We start from the raw sequence: 22,590 nt of genomic DNA on the forward strand, positions 1-22,590 counted from the left end.
AAAGACACACTTATCTTTTTAAAGAGGGGGAAAGGCAGCTACCTGGAATTGTAGGGGTCACCGGAAGAAGGCAGGGAGATCAGAGAACAGAGCAGTACAGAGAGAGCAAGGGAGGAAGCTGCCTGAATGGAGAGGAAGATAAGGGTTAGGAACTGGGCAGGGGCTTGCAGACAAATATGACATAAAATAATTATACAGATATACACAGCTGCCAACTGGCACAGAAAGAGCTCCAAAACAAGGAGGTGGGGAGGGAAAGGTAAAGGGAAGAGGGGAATCTAGACCTGACTGTGGCAGCAGAAAACAGTTCTGGTGTTTTTTTTTCTTTTCCCACATTCATCTGGATAAAAATAATGATTGAAATGTGAGTCCAAGAGGCCAAGGGTGGGAAAATATACCAAACTAGGAGCAAAAGATGACCCAGTTTGGATAGGAGGTTTAAGGAGAGGGAAATCAAGATGAGAACGAAGCTTGGAAACTTGTGTAGAGAAGATAACAGCAGAATTTAGCAACCATAAGGAATAGGAAGGGGAATGGGTAAGGAGAGGGGAGTTAAAAACAACAGAGTTGCAGCTATGTTTCATGGCACTAATTCAGCAAAGAAACAGCCTCAAATGGATGTAAACAATGGACTATTCATTAGGGGTTTCATTCCCTGCAACCCAGCAAACTATTGTCTACAAGTTTTAAATACTCCCTTCACACACACACACACACACACTAAATTACAGAAAATGTGAAACATCAGATAATCTCAACAACGTGCCTCAAAATCACTGCCCTCAAGCATGCACTATGCTTGGCAGACTCTTCTTCCAACCATCTGCCCGCACGTGGAGGAAAATAAATAATTAATACACATCTGGGGTCAGACTGCAAGCTACAGCACCCAGCCTGAAATTCATGCCCCAAGTACAGGACAGGCAGTGACTTAACAGCACAGGTGGACTGAGCTCTGGGGAGCCTTCTCAAGCATCCTGTCCACCTTGCCACAGGAGCCTCCCACACGGACAGAAGGTGATGTGTGCTTCCATCTCTACCCGTCAGACAGGGCAGATAAAACCAGCAATTCAGAATTTGGGGCTACATTTTCAGTTGCAGAAGGTACAAATGCACATTTCCTCCCGGTAGAAAATACGTCTGAAACCTGTATTTGCTCATCAGAGCTTCATCTGTTAGAGCTCTCTAGTAACATCCCTTCCTGAGCACCAGGGCACACAACGGGGCTTGCAGGTATCACCCCTATATCCTTTTCTTGTTCTCAGAGGTGACTTGGCTCTTTGGACTGCCTTGCTGCCAGCACTCACTGCCTCCAATCCACAGCCCCTCAGAGGGAAGGGGTTTGTGCTTCCCAGGAAAGGGGTGGCAACCATGGGAGGCATTTCTAAGGGTAAGACGGAAGAAGAGGCAGGGAACTTGGGTTTTCTTTTTCCTCCTCTATATGAAGACACCTGCATAAAGGACCTTTCCTAGTGAGTCCTTCCTGTATTCACAGGCACAGGCTCAAAGGACAGCTCTGCAGAGCACAGGCTGTACACCCTCACTCAGCATCTCTCATGCCTGGCAGGATATGACCTGTCTTTCAGGAATACAGCCAGACTGTCTCGAGGACTGCAGGGAAAAGCTCCTGACAAGAGGCTGTCTCGCAGCTTTTCCTCCTTTTGCCCAGGTCCAAAGTCACATTAGCACAGTGCCTCTGCTCGGTGTTACATCACTTTGCTCGCACCAGGAATTGCACAAACCTAAGGAGACCTTGGACTCCCTTCAGGTTTTCACCCAACTTCTTCAAACCCCTGCTCCTTGCACTGAAGGTCTGCAGAGACGAGGGAGAGAAGAGACAAATCTTTTCTTTATTTATCCTTAGTTCTAGGCATATGGGTAACAACAAAGCACCTCATTTTGTTTTGTCTGTTATCCAGAAGCGCTGCGTGTTTCATTGAGCAGCGCTGGAAGCACGCAAACAACATACAGCCCACACAGGAAAAAACTGGCCAGGAAAAGTGGCAGGAGGGGAAGAACTCGACAGTTTTAATTCAGTTTGTGTCTGTCACATTGCGTGGACTCTCTGTTCATTGCTACGCAGTGCACAAGCAGCACGCACAACAAATCACTGCCCGCCACACTGGGAAAAATAAGGACAGATAGGCTGAAAATACGCAGATTCATTTATGGTTCCCCTCTCATGCTTCACATTTAGGGCTCACAGAGTATCTCAGTATAGCAATCACACACTGACAACTACTACAGTTTAAGGACACCTTCACAACTGCCACACCAGGGACATCTTCACAACTGCCACACACAAGTGGCAGGAAGCAAAATGCTTGCGTACACCACCAAAATCCCCCTTTTCAGCTCCCTGAGGAAGCCCCCAAGGCTGCCCTCAAAGGCAGCCTTTGGGGTTGTAGGAGATGAGTCCCAGAGCTCCTACAGCTCCGTGTGTGTGTTAATTTTAACCTAAACTTTCCGTGTGAAGGGAACAAAATTTCTATGACAGCCACCAAAATGTGAACTGAAGGCTGGGCCGAAAAATTGAGGAAGCGCGGAGAGCGGGTGTTTTAAGTCACATGTGGTCTCCAGCATATGGGTAACAGTCACACACATAAATAAGGAAATCAAATGTCAGTCCACTACTACCCTTTCCAAAAGGGTAGTACTGATTCCCGAGAATAACCAGCTTCAAAGGCTGAGTGCCCACTTGCAGGAACAGGCAGACAGTAGAAAACATACACAGGGAAATAACTTGGGTTTGTTCTGCTCCTCTTTTACCCAAAGTCCTTTTAATTAAGCGTTTTTCACTGAGCTATACAAGAAAAGGAAGCAGGGGAGGAAGGGGGCAGTGGGAGGCATTTCCCATCAGCCCTACCAAAGGAAAGGCATGGCGGGGAAACAGAAGAGGTGGCTGCAGAGCTCCTCCACCCAGACAAGTGCACGTGAGCAACAAAAAGGAGTAACGCATGGAGATGGACAAAAGAAAAACCAGCACACAGGGGAAAGACCAGGAGAATACGCAGGAAAGGAAAAGAGGGCGAGGAGGCTCTTTGAGGAGGCTCTTCTGGTGCGACAAACTACTGAGGAAACAGCCAAGCACACACACCAGTTTAAGAATCAAACAAAAGCAGGAGAAGGTTTGAAGAAAGCATCCAGACACAGATGAGAACAGGTTCTAAGGAAAAACCATGGCCTGGAAAACCCCAAGAAAAGAAATGCTAGAAAGGAGGTGATAAAGAGAAGGTGAAAAAAAACCAAACAAAAAAAGAGAGATTACAGTGGTTTGGCTTTCTTTTACACATTGAAATCTTCACTCAAGTTCATGTATAAGTTTAAGAAGAGAGCCTCAAATCTCAAATTCAGCAGAAAAGATGCAAGTTTGAATTACTCAGTCCATAAAGGATATTTAGTCACCACCTCTAATCAGCCTCCTATCACAACCAAGGACATGCCAAATATCTGAAGTAGACTAGGTTTAAAAACTAAAACAGTACCAGAAATAGTAACAATTCCTGGCTGAGTCACATTTTCATTTTAAGCTACAGACATTACCCGTTCAAAGGATTTCATTTGAACATTGTTATTGTTGAAACTTGTTGGTTTGCCTTTTTTTAGTAGCTAAGATGAGGAGGAACAACATTTCCTGTACTATGGATGAGATGCTTTTTTGATCATTACGGGGTTTTTCCTTCCTCCTGGTTCCCAGCCCTCAAACACCTCTATTGGTGGGAACTTTCCTTGCAGACACTGTCCTTCCCAAGCACAGACTTGGAGAAGAGGAGATTTTCCTTGCAGCGTTTTAACACACACACGGGGGCTGATGAAAATGGTCGCTTGGGTGTATGCACTGTGTGAGCCAATGAAGCTGCAACCAAATGTCTTCACTCTTTCTCTTGTAACTTGATACCTGGCTTTAGCCATCCCTCCAGCTCTTGAATTAGGAATGGAAAATATGAGAGCTCTGCTTCGCAACAAAGGTTTAAGACAGGGGGAACTTAAAAAAAAAAAAAACCAAAACAAACAAAAAAACCCCCAAAGACAATACATATATTAGGGTTACTTGCAAATGGTATTTGCTTCACACTGGACTTAAACACCTGACAACACCACATGTAGGCTCTGAGTACCCACACAGACTTATGTACACCCATGCTACAAAGCACTGCTCAGCCCTGTCAGAGAAGGTGGTTTTGAAGCCTTAGCCTCAATCAGGCCTAACGCCTGAGATTTCTAAAGCCATTCCCTTTGCACCTCTCTGCTCCAACTGCTCTGGGTGCAAATAATGGTGTTCAAAAAGCAAGCAGCTACCGCTAGCTGCTGAGGGAACGAGATATTAAAAATGCCAGTAGCTGCTTTTGTGCATAACTGCAGTTTGTCGCGAGAGTTACACAGGATGCCGGGCTGAAAGCTTTATGAAAATGGTGTCCCCTAATTGTCACACTCACTCCCAAGTCCTCTGAAAAACATTTTTAAAGCGTCTCCCTAGTCGTGTCTCTTGTTACGTGCTCTCTGCCACACGGCTGGCAAATTTCAAATCCCGAAAGAGAGCACAGGGAACCTTCCCCGAACACAAGCTCTCAAGGCAGTTTGCAGCATTCCCGGTGTTCCCAGACTGCCCTCGTGCACCAGGGAAGGGTATGGTGCGTCCACAGGCTCACCAGGAACAACCCCTTTCCCTGAGCATTGTGGCTCAGCCATTTCAGTGACACAGTTACAGCATTTGCCAAGGAGCTTGCATCATGTAACATGCTGCGAGGCTTTTCACGGCAACGCCGCTCGCAAAGCTTCCCTTCAGGGGCCCATCCCCAAAAGCCCTGCTGCAAAACACTGCAACTCCCAGCCCCCCACCAGCTTCCCCCAACTCTGCAGGAACAGTAGCAGGGATCCCCACACCTCCGTTGCTCCTTTTTTGTAGGAGGGTCAGCCCTGCTGAGCTCGGTTTAACGCTGCCTTTCCAGAGTTTACAGGAAAGATAACTGTCACCTTTCAGAATATCACCAGAGTCAACCTGGCAAGAAGGTTTTGATGCAAATCAGGTGGAAAAGCGACAGGGGAACCAGCAAAAATACTTTTGCTGCATTCTCAGGAATACGAATCTGTGGTACCCCTGCTTGTTTGACAAGAGGTCACATTTTAGCTAATGCAGGATTAAATTCTGCCCACGGAGCCATGTGATGATAATGGCAGGTAACGTTGAAGATCCAGGTGGAAACAAAGCTTAACTTTACCTTCTTCCCCTATAGCATAAGAGCACTCATACTTACAGACTGGTGACAAGATTTCTAATATAACGTGACCTGACCTACGTCAATAAACCTATAGCTTTGTTGGGACGGTGAGAAAGGGGCAGCGAGCAGTGCGAACTAAACAGTACAAAAACACAGCAAATTAAGCAGTTTGTTCCTGAGCTGAGGTTTGTAGAGATCTGATGAGCTGCAGGATATTGGCTCTCCATCTTGCTTCCAGCTGCTTCTACAGATGTCCAGGCTCCTCACTGCCAAGAAGAGCTAGGAGGCTAGTGAAAGCAGCTGGAAGAGAAGGAGGTGGAGGAGGAGTCAGGCTTGCAGCCTCTGGGGAGGGCACCAAGAGGAGGAGTAGGGAAGCAGGCACTGCCCACAACTTTGGCTGAAGGTGCTGACCAGCAGGAAAAGGCGTAATGTCCAGGGACAGGGAAATGAGGAACTTTGGAGTATTTTTTTCTTTTTTTTTTTACTTCGGGTTTTTTCCTGGTGCCTTTTTTTTTTTTTTTTTAGAGGAGCTAGGGGAGAAAATTAGGTCATCGAGTAGCATCTCTGCAAGAATGTGGGAGCAAGGAGGGCAGAGATTTAAGAAAGAACCAACAAGGAGAGGGAGAGAGTCAGAGAATCAGAGAAATAAAGTGATCAAATATTAGTGGTGTATGCAAGCGCTAGAGAATCACAGAGCAGATGGGAGGAGGGAAGAAGAAATGATTAATAGGGAGTGTGAGGCCCTTCCCCCTCCCTCAAGCAGGACTAATCACGTGGAAGACAGCTAAAAATCTTACTTCCTAATATTGCTTGGCTGCGGTAGCTCCTACGTGATGGGGGAGAGCGAGCACACCCCAAGACAGAAATCTCCCTAAAAGATGGGAGCAAACCCCTCGCAACGACAAAAACCACCATGTTTTGGCTGCTGGTGCTAAAGGGACGTACATCTGTCAGGATGCATCTGTCATAACTCTGAGACCTGATACCTGGTGCTCCTGCAGGACCACCAAGTCATGCAGTGAGTCTAAAGCAGCGTTCCTGCTTTCACCCGGGTCACCTCTCTCCCCTTACAGAGGAAGGTGACCGGCCTTTTCACGCGAGCCAAACCCGAATGTTGAACTTCCCTGCATCAGGAGCCAAAAATCTCACTGCCTGACGTCAGAGCACACCTCTGACCAAGCATTTGTGAGGCTGCACCTGGATATGAGTCCGCCGCCTCCTCAGCACAGAAGCGCCGGGCGGGCTGAGCCATTCCACGGATCGATCGGAGGTGCAGGTCAGCCCTGCAAGCTGCTCTGCTCTCCCCGGCTCACGGGGCCAGACCAGCTCTCCTGCACAGGCTCCCTTCACACCATGTGTTTCTCAGGCTGGCCACCACAAAACAGGAGAGAAGAAGTAACATCGCCACAGGAACATAGATCCAGATAAATACATTTGCTAAGAAGAGGCTCCTGTGGATTTCTGGTGACAGCCTGTCACCGGGACTGCTCTGCACAAAGCTCCCACGAGACACAGCTATACAGGCCTGTTCCTGAAATATATGCTAAACAGATTTTTCCTTTCCATGTTTTACAGGTGCTTTCATGTCCATGCATCCCCTCGTTTTTTTTTCTGCCCCGGACTGAGCAACCCTGATACCTTCATGTTCTCTGTATAGGTCACGTCTGCTAAATCATCCATTCATGCTATTTTCCTCCCCCTTTTTTTCTGACCCACTTTTGAATTGTTTTGCTGTTTTTAAAGGCTATGAGCAGAAAACTGGTTCAAGACTCCAGCTGAGACCTCACTGAGTTGAGCTGCGTGGAAGGATCGCTGTACCCTCTTGGTTATAAACCCCAGCTTGCCTTTTTCACAACTCTATGAGCCTGGTGACTCACAGTCAGCCTGGAATCCACCATCAGCTCTATCCCCCCTCTGCAGAGCTGCTGCTCAGTCAGCCATCTCCCATGTTGGGTCTGGGCAGGCCATTGTTCTCACCTAAGTTTACAACTTTGTGCTTGTCCTTTTCTGAATCACCCCTTATTTTTTTCAAGTGATTTCTCCACTTGGTCAGTATTTGGAATTGTAACCCTGTTCTCAAGAACTCTCAGAGCTCCTCCCATGTCAGTATCATTTGCAAGTGTAATCAGTGTCCACAGCAGAAAAATCCCCAGTGTGTATTAATTCTGGGAGGACACACATGACTTGACCACTGCTGACACAGACTGGTCCCAGTGTGTTTGTGACATTATACTTCACAACACCCATTCCCTGGAAGCTCCCCTGAAGTAACCTGAGAGCCACAATAAAGTGTGGAGAACGAAGTTGTTAAGGGTATCATGCAAATACGCTCTGCCACAGGATATAAAAATACTTCAGATCAAGTCCCACACTGCAGTTTAACCCAGGGTGAGGGAGATGACCAGAGCTGATTAAAAGAAAAGAAAGAAAAAGAAAAGGTGCAAAAGCCTCAGCAAGACAAAAGTGAAACGGAGCATTTGCTTGTTTATGATGGTGGAGCATCCAGAAGAACTCACTGTGATGTCTCCTGCCAAGGAACAGGCATGTTCCCCTAAAAACTTTCACTAGCAAGCATCACTCCTTCTACAGTACTCATCAAAACTAGTTATATTCACACAAGGCATCTCTTCCACCAGACATTGTTTCTCTTCAGGGCTTTGACACTACACTAGGATGGTGGATACGCTTTAGACTGATAAAAAGTGATAAAAAACTCAACTGTGGCTAAAGACAAGGAGGCAGTGATAGGCAGAAGGGGTGCCTGTGTTAGACAACTGATCTGGAGGAAAGGGCCTGCAGGCATTTCACACACAAGTTCTGGTCACCATATATATAGCTCATGGGCAATACAGCAGAAGGGCACTTTGGTCCCAAGCAGTGTTTCAGGGCAGTTAATTGCAGATGTCCTATGGGACACTGCTTATTAATCCTGTAGCACAACATACTGGGCTATAAATTCCATCAATTGCCCACTGTTTAAATAAATTAGTTTTTAAGAATAGGAGCACGCTGGGGCCAGTTATAAACACCTGTCTCAAGTCCATCTGATCCCTCCCCCATTTATGCAAGTGGAAAGACTTCGAGCCTCTTATTTCCCAGTGTAAAGTCAAAATATGACATGTCCTTTTACCCCCACTGTCCACGCTTAAGAAAAAAAGAACAAAACCCAGCCTGCGTCTGCATTTTCAGATTTGAATAAGTAGCACATGGGACAAGCCAAAATGCCAGGAAAGCGAGGAAGTCCTGGCCTGAAGGATCTCCAGCAGAAAAGTAGCTGGTCATAATGCCAGTGGGGGCTCCAATGCTTTCCTTATGAATAAAAAGCCTTCTTTAGCATGGCATACAGCTGCAAGATTGCCAAGAGATTAATCATAATCACAGCACTGCAAACCTTTGCTTTGGACCATTTTAGCCTCAGAATGACCAACTACTACCTCAGAGGCCAGATGGTGTAACCACTGGCAAGCCAAACAGTACCCACGGCATTTTGCAAGATGATGATGGTGACAGTACAGAGAAGCACTGCAAACTGATCACTTAAAGCAATAAGATTGTATTTTATTTATTCCTTTATGCCATATCATTTCAAAACTGCTGCAGGAGACTGCAGTAGAGAAAAACTTAAGAGTGTTTGTTTGTTTATTCCCACTTGGGGTAGAGCAGCCTCCCCAAATGAAGGTTACACACAGAATGGGGGGGCAGGGGAGGGAGGAAGGAAAAAAAAGAGTTCACTACTGTCATTTTTTGAGGATTTCATTCCTAAGCTCGACAAAGCTTTGTAGTTTTTCATGCTCCATACACCGTATGACTCCCCTGATCAGCAAGATTTACTGCATTCGGAAGTCCTGGGTGGAGTGCTCCAGCAGAACTGGACCACTGCTACGGCCGGATTTAAAGTGATGTCAGGAAATGGGTGGGGGCAGGGAAGGGGAGCACAGCGAATGACACAGCCCGCAGTCAGGAAGCTCACTTGGCAAGATTTGTGGAAAACCGGAGGTATACAGGAGTAAAGCCCCATAAAGCAGTGCTCCGGCTGCTCCCACCGCTAATCTGTTCCCGTTATCGGAGCTCAAAGAAAAGAGGACAGTTGCCAGCTCTGGAGAATTGGGAGCGGTGCCAGCTGACGACACGCTGTGATCGGCAGCCGCTTGGGTCTGGGTGAGGTCTGTTATCATGTGATGAGCGCTTGATAGCGAGGGAACGGGGAGGAAAGCACCCACCACACACAGCACCTACGCTCTCCTTACCCAGTGGAGGTGAGAAGGATGCAGCAGGAAGGGAAAAAAAAAAAAAAAAAAAAGAAAAAGAAAAGGAAGCATCCTGCAGCTGTAAGGCAGATACAGCGGATGACTATTACAGAGGTAGTTTTCCCACAGACGGCAAAAGCCAGGAGGCTTCACGGCAGCACAGATTAGGCAATGCCACCCTGAGCCAGATGCAGCTGCAGTGCTACACCGCTTTCAGAGCGAAATCTGGTTTAACACCTGCAGACAGACCAGCAAATCGCCTTCATCTCACCAGAGAAGGGGTGACAGTGAAGTCACCCCAGTGGATCTGTTCATGGAGTTTGGGGCTCTCAGGTAACCAGCACTGCTCCTCCTCAGATGGCACGTGTGTGATAGGGGCCGAAGAGAAGAGGGAGCCTCGGGAAAGGAGTGGATCGGATGTGGCAGAAAGCTCACATACACACACACACACACACACTTTTTTATGTTCACGCAGCAGGAACCCCAGTACACAAACATATTATCTCAAACTGTCAAATGGCCTCTGGACACCCAATGTGAAGGCTGCCAATATCTGAACCTCTCTCTGGATATCAGCTCCCTGCCACGAGGTTATATGTGCTGCAGCAACTTGCAGAGGAGTGTGACTTTCTTGTTCCTACACCGAGGAGTTACCTAGAGACAAGGAACCTCAAGTACAGAAGCTCCCAAGGTGGGAATATAACCACTGCAGCTTCTTGATGGTGCCACTGTCACTTCTTGAACCTGGAGATTCATGGGGGTCTGGCTCTGCACAAACATCTGTGTCTGGACACACAATTCTGTGCCACACATCTTACAAGTTAAACAGGTATGTTAGAGGGATGGGAAAAGGAAATGTAATCATCAGGAATTAAACAGCAAAGGGAATAGCAAACACAAGAGAGCAAAGGGAATGTTTAAGGGCTGGGAAACTCAACTTGGGACTCCTGAGTTGTCCTCCCACCCTGCACATCCCCCCTCCTCTCCTGTATTCCAGTCCACTGGAAGACATCTGTTTTGGGAGGATTTATAAAAAATTACCCTGCAAAGAACCTGTGCTATTGAATAGCTTAAGTATTAACCAAAAAGGTTATCCACTCTGAAGAGACCAGTAAACCCAATGAAAAAGCAACACAAGGTAGCTCTGAAAGCCAAAAAAAGGTATTAGCGTAGCATAATAGTGACAAATTTGGAGCAGCAGAGATAAGATGCAAGTTTGTATAAAACAGACAAGAATTAAAGCAAACACATCCAAAAAGAGGACAATTCAAAGGAATGAGGGTCTCTGAAGTCATGGATATTCTCACAAAACTCTGTAGTCATAAAACATTAGGTACCAAACAATCAAAAACCAAGTGTTTTGTTAAACAGCACCTTGGCCTGGAAAGACACTTCTGTGGGCATCAGCTGGCTTTTGGTGAACAAACAGGAGTGCAAGATGCATAAACAGCTCTGAACTGCACACAGAGACTCAAAGCAATGAGTTAGTAGATCTAAGAGCTCAACCAGGTTAGAAGGAAGAGGATCACAAATGGAAATCTTACCAATGGCAGGTCTGACTTTTCAGCAAGGACCACATTTAAAAGAAATAAAAAAAGCCTCTAAGACTACGCATGCCTTGGAACATCCCACTCAGTATGCAAAAATGTTCTATTTCAAATGCTCAGTACGCCCCAAAAACTAAATCCTTTTCATTACTTCATTTCACTACCAAGTAGTTATTCACTGAAAACACAGGACTGAACCTCTTTACATTATTCTGCTAAGCAAAATAAATTTAAAAAATTTAAAATAATAGTAAAAAAAGCTTCCTTCCTCCATTATACTCACACAGAGAATTGAAAGATTTACTCTCCATAGCTGTTTTTTCTCATACACTTACACAGACATGCACACCTAAGAAGTGAGGGCCCAACTAACACATTTTTGATAGAAATTTCCCCTTCCAAACCAGCCATCCAGCAGGCTCACAGGACAACCCAGTCCTGCACATTCATCACAGATATCACTGGTGGTTTGGCAATCTGATGTCAGGCAGGCAGATAATTTAAAACCACATATTTGACTTTCCAAGAGACAGAAAATACTTGGATATGCTTAGCAAAAACACAGCTAACCCTGAGATTGTATTCTTTTTGAGACTGCTTAATCAGGCTGTGAGTCACACATGCTACAACAGCTCACGACGACGTTTGGACAGAACCAAGCTTTATTCACAACTGCAGGATGGTGGGGTATGGTCCCTTGGCCTAGAGGAATCTGGTTTTTTTCCCCACTGATCAAAAGAAGTCAAAATTAGAGGCACAAAATCAATCAGTTGTGCCTGTCTGAGTGGTACTTGGAAAGCTGTTGTGGGCACTATAACCTAACACTCCCTGTGTACACTGCCTCTGCCACGCAGAACCAGTACAGTCACTACCTGAAACCAGAATCACCAGTTTGGTTTAATTTTCCACGTCTAGTTATTGGTTGTTCCCTCTCTCTCTTTAGGTGTCTGTGCTCCTGCTTAATTACCCCAAGTCTCTGCCTCTGGGCAGTGGCAACTCTTACAGTCACACACCCGTATCTTCGGTTATGGGAAGGAAAATATCTTCTACCCCCTTTAAACACCAAGTCTAAACTCTTTAGAAAAAAAAAAAAATGGATCAGCAGGTGACACCGACTCCATTACAGTCAGGAGCAGCTGACTTCCCAGGGCCCAAGTTTCATACCAACTGTTCAGCTGACATCCAAAAAAACATTATCATCTCCATGGAGTAATTCACACGTTTTAGTGGCTGGTGGCTTCAAAACCGGCACTGACTTCAGCAGCACTGGATATACCAGACTTTCTTTTTGCCTTGCTTTGCAGTTTGAGTCGTCTTCAAATCTGAAAGCAAAGTCTTCTCAGTTTTGCATGGTTTAGATACGAAATCATGCACAGATACTGAATTTTGTGACATTTATGACTAAATTCTATCTCAGGCTCATTTAAAATCACTGCTGAAATTTGTCCATTGGAAAATTTATTAAAAAAAAACAAAACTGAAGTCAAATAGATCTTTGACCAGGCAGTTTCTTGAAGAGAAACTGGAAAACAGAAGAGAAAGTGTTTTTGTTATATACAACCAAACAAACCCAAAGCTTAAGAAGAGCATGCACTTGAGAAGGGAACATATGTCATTAAAAATATCTCTGTGCTCACATATACCTAAACACAAAGGATCACATTACATGTAGAGTTATACCCCAAAATCAGTCCTAGTAATGCCTGATCATAACTAGAGAAAAAAATTTGACCTGCTAGGCAAAATCAAATCAACTGAAAAAAGCTGAAATGTGAATTTTCTGTCAGAGAGTGGTAGCTCAAAGGACCAGAATGAAACTACACACTAAAGCTCAAGATTAAATAACCAAAATCCAGAGACATCCTCTTCTCCTTGGAACCTACACACACTATGCTTTCCTTTGGTGAATTCACAGGTAATTTTTGTCCCTGCAAGCTTTTTGGTATATCACCCACCAGAAGTCTTGCTAATAGTATAAAAGTGTTCAGCACCCATGGCAAGGAAAAATTCAAAGCTTGAGCCCCTTGAATCCCTCCAGAATGAGGTCACTTCAATTTAAGGCTGAGTGACCCAGTCAGAAAACCATATGGGTATTCTACCCCTGTTTATGTCAACATAGAATAAGAAGAATGCTTTCTAAATCATTTAGTTAAGGGGTTGTGGCCTTTTTTTTCTTTTTTTTATTTTTAATCCTCTAGTTTTCAAGCAACTGTTAAACATGCTGTACAGATAACAGACAAAAAAAGAAATGCGTGAATATTTTGGCTTCAGCCTTCATTAAAGACAAATTGAGCAGTATAAGGCTTCCTGCTCTTTGATACCATCCATGTCAGACCTTACAATTCCATGCCTACAGCCATACCCCCTTCAGCTGTGATCTGGGCAGTTCCTGCAAGGCAAGCAGGGTCAGGCTGGGTTAATACGCCAAGGAGAGGCCCCCGGGGAAAGATCCAAGTGCTGCAGACACTAGAGCTGGTAGTGATGCAGCAGCACTGCTCTTCTCTCTCCTGCACTGCCTATCCCCAGGGAAGCTGCTGCACGGTCACCCAGCTGTGTCTCTGCAGCACGGTCTCTTACAGCCCAACAACTCTGTGTATAGGTATTGAAGGAGACATAAGACGCCCTTATGCAACACACACAGCTGCCCTTTCAGAGGTGATACCACATTATCCGTAGAGGAGAGGATGAGGCAGAGCACCTCGTACATCGCCTTGCACACCCCATGTTCACTCACTGCCCTACAGCCAAACCCGGAGTAAGGAAAGTTGAACCAAAGAACGAGCAGGAAACTCGTTTTTTGTAACTTGGAAAAAAATCCCAATCAACCAGCCAACAACCAACAGTCCACACTTCGCAGAGAAATGAAACTTCTCAGCCAATCAACTGTTAAACCCTCATGTCCTGATTAGCTTCTGTTCTGGGTTACCTTAAGTTCCTCACCATTTCTACGGGATGTGGTGAAATTCTCCTACTTTTCCTCCCAGTACCGTGGGTGCTGTCGTGCTGTCGCACAGCCTCTCTGTTCACCCCACGCCAGGCCGTGGCAGAGGAGAGAGGAACAGCTCCCCTCTTCAAGAATCTATGGTTTGCAAAGTGTGAGAGGATCTCTGCCATCATTCCTATTAGAAATATGCACTGTTGAGTTATTTTTGTTAGTGTTGTTAATGGAACATAAGGGAAAAGGTGCCTGAAAAGCACAGAAACTCTTCTTCAGCGTTTATTTGTGAACAAGCTCTAAAGCCCTTTGGGAAAAGCTTACATGAACCTTTAGGATCAGTTAATAACATGATTTGGTTTATACGCCTGGAGTGCATGTGGTAATTCCTGCCACCCCTGTCATTTGGACTTGACCAGCGATGGCACAAAATCTGAGGGCTATTTCACTAAAAACAACTTTGTAATCCTTGCAATGAAAGGAAGCTGTAAAAGTCAGATGAGGAAAATCCCCAGAACTCTCAAATATCTCCCCCTCAGAGTCAAGGTGATTTCATAGTCACGCAGCTTTAATAATGGGACTTCCTCAGGGACACAGTATTAAACATTTAGAGGAAGCATTTGAAAAGAAACTGTATTATCAACCTGACTCCTAATCTTTTCACTTTCAGCTTCTTAGAAGTACTACAGGGTTACTTCTAAACGATTTCAGAGTGGCTATGCTTGGCATTCTGCAGGGGGGAAGGGTTGAGGGGGACATACTCAGCTTCTCTCTCATTAATATTTCCTACAGATAAAGTTCAGATTTTCATTTTTATCAACTGACATTTTTAATTTATCAGTTCACTGGATTGTTTTTAATATTGGTGCATTTGATAGAGCACTATATGAAAACCAAAAGAACTAACAAAACAAGCCCCAAGACACAGTTTCACTTTCCCCTGTTCTTGCACTAGGTAGTCCATCAGAAACTGAGCCTTCTAAAAAACATATATGAAAATGGAGGGAACAGGAAGAGAAAGCAAAAGCAAACCACGGAAGTCCTTTTCTGTTGCAGCTGCCTGCAGGCTCCAGGATCATTGCCACACACACTCAGTGTGCACTTAGAAGGAAGAAACAACTGGATTATTCTATAAGGTTGATTTGAGTGAAGTATAAGATAGCACAACTTCAGGCTACCTTTTGATGCTGCCAGAAGAAAATCTCCAGATAAATCATTACAAGAGTCCTTAAAATTCCCACATTGGGAAATTGCACATAAAATAGCCTCAGGAACTCCCCATCATCCCCCCCAAAAATAGATCTGAAGCATAGCATCACATTACTGTATATTTTTCCTCTGTATATCACAGGCACCCTACAACCTGAAGAGTTGTAGATCACTACTTGTGGGGAGCTGACCAGTCTGAGATATATTTTACTCTTGGATGCACATCATTTTTTTTCCCCACTGACCTCACATTTGACATGAAATAGACCAAATCTCCATATATTCCTCTACATTTGGTTGGGTTTTTTTTTTTATTTTGATGACAAAAATTAAAAGTACAAAACCAACCAGTCTTAGGAAGCAGCAGAGAAACCCAATGCCTTACTTTAAAAAAACAAAACATACCAAAATACCTTTTGTCTGTTCCATCCAAAGGAAAACCTAACCAACTCTGAAGCAAACAACTGCAAAATAAAGCAGGGTCTGCATCCATGTTTACATATTCCATGTCCCTGTGAAATTATATACATACATATTTTCCCTTCCAGTTGCTCTGGAAAATACTGCCACCATCAAGGAAACCTGACAGAGCAAAGGAAAAAAACTACAAAACCCCCCAACTACTGAATCAACAAAACAGTGCTGAAAGGCAGAAACAAGTTGAAGAATGGATCGTGAAAGAAAAGCTTTCTCTGCAGTATCTCATTTACAGCAACTTTCTAAGTCAAAGCTCAAAGAAAATGTTTTCAGATTCACGTGTTGATCTGTTTATCCCCCTTGGCTATTTTGCTTAAAATAACATTCATTATCCACAAAGAAACAAACAAACAAACAAACACACAACAAGCCTGCCACTTGTCAGAGTTAGGGCCCAAGAAACTACCCCGAGTAGTTTAAGCAGAGCCGGTGGTGCGGAGCCCGTGCCCTGCGAGCGATCGCAGGCGCAGCTCCGCTGAAGGCCGGGATTGGCAAAGCCACGCTCTGTGCTTGGCACAGGGTCCTGGCTCCTCTGCACGGCCCTGCCAGGGCCCAGCACGGCAGGAGGAAGCGAGCTCGGGCCAGCAGATGTTACCAACGCTCACGCCTGTCGCGAACAGAGAGGACAAGAAAAGTCTTGAAGAGGCAGCAACTTGTTTTCTTTGCCAGGGGTTGGGAGATGGGGCTGGCTTGGGGGGCAGGGAGCAGGATGGCACCTCTCAGGGTTGCTGCTTCATTCAAAGCTGTCTTTGTCGGCATGCCACTGCTTGACTATGATTGTTGCTATCAAAAGGAAAAATAAAAACGAGTATCATAATTAAAGCCATCCAGTTGTTTCAATTCGACACGTTATTGTAGTAATGAGAAAATTGAGGTTTTTTAGTGGCAGAAACAGACACTTCAGTTGCAGGAACTTTATTGGGTTGGCGTTTGTTTGTTTTGTTGCCTTTTTCTTTTTTTTTAATCATACTGTTTTATTCCAGGTGAAAAAAAAAATCCACAAGGAATTTGCACAGGTAAAACTGTGTGTGGGGGGGGCCTCAAGAGGGAGTAGCAGTACCTGGAGCTGAAGGGAGGGATGTATGTTTTACCTGACTGTCCAAATAGCCCACAAATCCCTGTTTTGCTCAGTGTAGATCCACAGAAGTCCAATTTTCCCTGCTCATCAGTCTAACCCCACCCTCTGCTCCAGTTTTCTTGATTTCTTCCTCCACGTTGGGCTTTCAAGGCATTGCCAACAAGAAGAAATCAGCAAGTTTTCTGTGCTTGACACTAACCTTAAAGAGACTAAACAAGAAAGAGAACCTTGCCAGTCTGAAAAAAAGACTGGGGAACTGTGGGATCCCTCTGGGTGGGACCAGTCTCCTGATCAGTGAGACATGAGCAAGGGAGGATATGAAGGCATCGCATGCTCCAAGGACCACCTGTCCACTAGGGAGAAAAAACATAATTATAAAGAAAAGAAGAAAGGAAGGAGCAAGCCATGGTGGCTATTTCTAAGCTATGAAACAGGATCACTGTTGTTCCCTCCCTTTTTGCTCTTGCTGGTCTCTTCAGTTGGAAAACAACACTTTATATCAATAAGATGTGAGCACCCGGGCAAGGTATGAAACCAGGCCTTGAAAATGTCCTTGGGATTTTGAGTTTAGATAGAGCCCATGCAAGTTTCAGAGTTATTCCGCTCCTTCACTTTGTTGGAGTGTCTTAAACAAGAAAACCCCAAATCCCCAAAATCTGCTGGGGACTGTCCTCCACCTCATTAGACTCATTGATGTGCTCCTGCAGCAGACACAGAACAGGTCTGGGAGCAGCTCACGCCTTACAAAGTAGCAAGACTCCAGTGGCAAAGGCTGGTAAGAATCCTCCCTCCCTCGGTCTTGCCCAGAGCTATTTGTGCAGTCTGCTCCCATCTCACATTGCAATCAAGCATGGGGAGAGGCCATCCTTACCGTGATTCCTTGCTATCCAGAGAAGTTGTAACCATTACGGAAGCACAGAAGGGGCAAAGGCAGGAGCGAGCAACATTTCCAAATACTGAGAAGCAATTAAATAAGAACTTTTTTTTTTTTTAAGCCCCTTTTGTTACGCGGAAATCTTGAAAATATCAACCTGCAAGGATCAAGAATCACCTCAGAACAAAAGGAAGCACTCAGCATCATTTCTTCAGAAGCCTTGCAACATTACTTTGACGGGGCTGACCACAAGATTTTTCTGAATCTTTGGGGAAGGATAATTCCTTTTAAGCTGCATGACAAAACCATTCCAAAATGATACCTTGATAGCAAACCAACCTATTTAGGAGCCTTTTTATGGCTTTCTCCATAGAACCAAAAGCAAATCCAAAATCTTTTTCAACTGGTTCAAATTCTGTATTATTGGATACCTGGCCACATTAAAGCCAAACCTAAAGTAACTTCGCTCAATGCAAAGTGAACAATAACCTCAACAGCCATCCAGTAGACTTTGTCACATGAAGACCCAAGCAAGGCTGGGTATCCAAAAGGCCATTCTGCAGGTTTCCAGCAAGAGGAAACATGCTACAGCATGTCTCCGACTTGTGGGTTAGGTCAAGGTTAGCGTGAGTACTTCTGGCTAACTCTTACTACTAGCAGCAAATGCAAATGTTTCCCACTTGGGAGGCAAAGTGCACAGACCTTTCCCACCACCTCATCTCCCTGTTTAGAGCAGTAGGAGGCTGGTTAAACAAGATGAGAGACAGTGAAGGAAGGCAGGGAAAAAACCCAAAACATAAAGGACCTTTCCTACAGCATGTCTGCTCCCATTCATGGCCTAACAGATCTTCAGCTTGAGAGACTGACTGCCTTTGCGAGCTGCTGGTACAGTTTTTGGAATGGGAAGTTCTCCTGGGGGTTGTGACAAGCTGAAGAGACATAGGACGAGACTCCTGCTCAGCTAAGGCCGCCGCAAGAGTTTTGCAGGGCTACAAGTCACAATTTCCCCCTCTGCAGGCACAGGCCAGGCCCCCAGAAAGGTAGGCAGGCTGTGAGGAAGGCACTGACTGTCTAGTAGCCTATGACTAAACCACGGAGAAGGAAAGAGGTAATAAACAGACCTAAGAGAACCTGCTGCAGACTTCGTACACGGGTCACGTTGCCCGGCCTGTGTCAGGGCTGCCTTTCTCCTACACGCTGGCAAGTTCCCATTTGCACGGGGCCAGCGCTGTGATTCAGGAGCTGCACGTGGGCCCTGAAGTGTAAGAACTCTGCAGCTGGGGAAAGGTCACCTCACCCCAAGGATGCAGCTCCAAGGGCCTCACCACGCACCCCACACATCTCCTGTGCTGCAGCAGAGCTCCAGCTTTGCCCACAGCCAGCCCCTCAGCTCACCCATGGCCAGCCTGGCTATTTAGCCCGAGATTTTGGAAAGTTTTCCTCCATCCAATTCCTCTTGAACAGATTCCTTATCTGAGCTGTCAACTCTTCTGCTACAGCAAGCTCTCAAGCACAGGTTTTCTGATGGCTTGGCTTTTGGTCTCTTCTAAAATCAGTCTAAAGTCCTGGGCTTTTCTCATAAATCAAGTGCAGTCAGGCCCTGCCACACGCCAGCCCCTCTGGGGAGCAGGATGTCAAGCAGCCACATGAGTCTCCAAGGACAGTCAGACTCACAGAAAGCCAGGACTTCCCCGGTTTTTAAAGAGCTGTCGTTCACCCTTCCCCTCTGCAAGATCAGCTATCCCAATTGTATCGTTCTCTTAACAAGATGTACAGATCTATCCCACATTTGCTTTTGATCTCCATGAATCCCTTGAGAAGTGTGGGCTCAGACAGATCCTTGCTTTCTTGCCCACTTTCACAGAGGTTGTGAACCTTTGAGACTTCTGCATCCTCATCAGATTTGGTCAAAAGGCTCAAGAACTACTAATAGGACAGACACCAGCCTAGAAAAAGTCCAATTTTTCTTTCCCTCTTGCATTCTTGTCCCTCCCTACTAAGACAGATTTTATGATTAACCTAGTCTGAATGTACCCTAAAAACAGATGTAAAAACGTGTACATTAGAAAATGTTAATATTGGCAGTTATTCACATTCCTTTCCAGGATTTCACAAAACCCTTAAATCCCTGGTGACAGGACCTAAATGGAATATGAACTTTTTGCTATCTTTGCAACAGTACAAGAAACAAAGCAGAAGTTGATGCTCTATTATTTACATCCCTGAAATACTTGCTTGGAAGTGTCATTGATTCGAGAATAGCCCATCAAATAGTTATTCTGGTAGGCTTATCAACTTTTTTTACTTTAACGTTCTGATTTTCTGTCACACAACACAATAATTTTCGTGTTTGTTTTTCCTGTTACCAGAGCAAACCATTCATTTTTAACTGTTGGTTTTGGCATGGGAAGACTTTAAGTTCATAATAGAAATGTGTTTTCAGCGGTAGTACTGAACAATAGAAAAGTCTCTTTCAACTATTGGGTTATGAGGAGAACCAGCTGTAATTAAATTTAAGTCACAGTGGTTCTGTTTCAGAAATGCAAGCCTTTGCTAACTTTTCAGTCCAGGAGTTTTTTTGCAGCATTCCAGGAAAAGAGCTGCTTTTCTGAAGACCTTATCTGAAACCAGCACCACAAAATGGTCCCTTTATTCCAGCTTAATTCGATAATGATGAATAACCAAGTATCTTTCAAGTAAACCTCTTCTGGGTGTTGTGGTCGCAATGTGGGGGCCTCAACAACTTATATACTCATACCCTAGTAAATAGAAATGGAATATACAGAATCTAATAAAAACTTTAGCATGGCCAGGCTCAGGTCTTTGAAAGACATCTACAACTGAATAAAGCAAACATCAGGAATTAAAATCATAATGAAAGCGCTTAATTCAACACCTTAGAAAAGTCAAATTTCATCACCTGTTTGATTGACTGTTCTACAGCACTTTAATTGTTCTCCAACTTCCAAGAGGGCACGAATGCAAATTCTACAGAGCAGCCAGAGTTTCAGAACCTGGAACAACGTGTGAGAGAACGACTGCAGCCGATGAGCCAGGGAATCAAAATACCTTTTTGGCGCAAGACTTAGAAATCACCTCTCCACCCCATGTGAAGTTATCAGGAATTGCTCTATTATTTCTGTCATTAACCAACCATTCCTCCCCCCCTCCACCTTCGCGCCGATTCCTCTCAAGCGCGGCCAGAGATTATCAAACCCGGCGATAGCCTTTCAACAGCTCGGCCAGTTGAAAAATCTCTCAAGTTGCGCTGCTATCAGCGCTGCGTGAGCTGACGTCAGGCTCTTGTTTGCTGGGGATGGGACGGTGCCAATTTCCACCGAGCTGAAGGCAGCCTTGTCCCAGCCTCTTTTGGCTGTGCACGAGCAAGAAGAGCTCCTTGTGTGCTCCCACACGTGTGTGTGTGTGTGTGCACATGTGGGAGAGAAAGGGTGTAAGCACACGTCTGTCTGTGGGCACACACGAATGCGGGGGGAAAGCGACTGGTTTTAATTTTCCACTGCGATACCAGAAATAATGAAAAAAAAAAAAAACAGCAACAACAAAAAAAATGCAACACTTCATCTTCTCTGAGAAACTGCAGAGGAGAGAAGGGGAAACGCTGACAGTTTTCTTGCAAGAGCTATCGCGGTATGGATGAAAATATGGACGAAAACATAATGAAAAGCTTAGGATACCCCTAAAATCCCTACAAAGAAGCTTACACAATCAAATAATTAAAAAAAACTCCAATGCCTGTCCATCCATATAAGGATTAAGGTGAAAATTTGAATACTTGACAGAATAGAAGAAATAGCTACGTTTTACAAGGAATATTTAAGTTTCAGAGTAAATGCATTGCCTTCCTCTTCTAAGACTATGAAAGCCCTGGGTCACGGTTAAGTACAATTACTTAATTAAATTTTCTGTATGAAAATATTCTAAACCATTAACCATCCAGAGGAAAAAAAATCCAGCCAAGTCTGACTTTTTTGTAACTTTTGTTCACTTACAGAATTCTCTGTAAAGGGGCACATTACACGATGGTATCAAGCTCTGTTTTCAAGCACAACTTTTATACGTTACAAATACAATTATCTCAATGGCTGTAAGGATCCATTTAAAGTTTTAAGTATTACACAGTTGTTTCTGCCTGGAAAACTGCTCCAGCATATTTAAATTTGAGGAATACAAAATGCAATTATTGGCACCTCAGGTGAAGTTTCCAGTACTGGCATCCAAGCGTGCACTGCCACTGTCATCTGAGTGAAAGAAGTAACTGTACTGAAGGTTTTTGGTTCTGCTTAATGGCTTCTTCCCCTTATCACCTAAATATACACTTCCCTGCCTTCTTATTTCCTACAAATGCATGCATTACAAGAGGATCTTCATCTACACACCACCTCATTCTCCTGATGATTTTAACTCCATCTTATCCCACCTTCCCATGGAACTGCTCTGTCAAGTTTAAATAATTTCTCAGGAGTTTCTATTGAGCCAATTACCTGAAGAGGTTTTACAGACCATTAATACTGCTCTGTAGGTTAACCACAAACAACATAAATAACTGTTTTCCTCTTTGTTTAAGGAAGTACAGAGTTTGAGATCCCCCCTCTCAACATCAGAGGCACAGAAAATATGCAAAACTGGGGAAGCTTAATTTGAACTACCAGAAACACTGAAGTCCTGAGCTCCTACGTTCTATATTTTCTTTACATTTATCAAGTCACCTATAAAAAAAGCTGGGAATCAGCACATCTATTCCAACACCAAGACAGCTAAAACATGAGAGAAACTAAAATATTTAACCTTTGACATAAAAATATATGAAGAAGGCACATGGACTACAACATGCAAGTTAGTCAAAACCTTGTAGACAGCCTTCATGAGAACACTTTCCATCACTGCTAGCCAGTGGTATTAAACTGATACCAGACAATAAAATACATGTTGCCTTTCCAGCTGTGACAAATTCTGAGGATCAGTAACAATTTTCCATATGAAATT

General features: G+C 44.5%; 1 protein-coding gene across 2 annotated transcripts in view; it reads right to left on the reverse strand.

Moving 5' to 3' along the window:
• The window catches only part of SERTAD2 (SERTA domain containing 2), an 87,241-nt gene that overhangs the window by 47,533 nt on the left and 17,118 nt on the right, over window positions 1-22,590 (reverse strand). The gene's annotated exons all lie outside the window — the stretch shown is intronic.

Source organism: Myiozetetes cayanensis, unplaced genomic scaffold (assembly GCF_022539395.1).
Source record: "Myiozetetes cayanensis isolate MyiCay16 unplaced genomic scaffold, myiCay2020 scf2-11, whole genome shotgun sequence".
NCBI classification, from domain to species: domain Eukaryota; kingdom Metazoa; phylum Chordata; class Aves; order Passeriformes; family Tyrannidae; genus Myiozetetes; species Myiozetetes cayanensis.